Below are 537 nucleotides of genomic sequence, written 5' to 3'. Positions count from 1 at the left end.
TATATATATATATATATATAAATCTCTAAATATATATATACTATGTATATGTTTGCATATGTCTGTGTGAATGGATGTGTATGTATATATATATCTAAAGAATATATAGATAAAAATATAGCTACATGCACATGTGCATATACGTATGCATGTGTTTATGTTTGTGTGTGTGTGTGTGTGTGTGTCTTTGTGCGTGTGAGTCTGTGAAGGCGCTTGGCAAGTAGTTAGGGGAGTTTGGGCTCATGATTATGATACTGAAGGTTCGATTTGCAGGCGGACGCATTGTCATTGAGCAAGCCACTGTATTTCACGTTTCCCCAGTCAAACCCACTAATAACGAGTAAGGTTAACCTTACCACGGACTAGCGTTTTCTCCAGGGGATACTTTTGTATCCTAAGTCACTTATAAGCTACGGAAAGGTGCATTCGTCACAGCTTTATGGGTTCTGAGCTCGCGACATAATTTAACTTTTCCTTAACACACAAACGCGCGCGTGCACACACAGACATAGATATAAGTATATATATGCATATATA

Source organism: Octopus bimaculoides, chromosome 3 (assembly GCF_001194135.2).
Source record: "Octopus bimaculoides isolate UCB-OBI-ISO-001 chromosome 3, ASM119413v2, whole genome shotgun sequence".
NCBI lineage: Eukaryota > Metazoa > Mollusca > Cephalopoda > Octopoda > Octopodidae > Octopus > Octopus bimaculoides.
The sequence above is the reverse complement of the archived record's forward strand: the minus strand, read 5'-3'. Positions refer to the sequence as shown.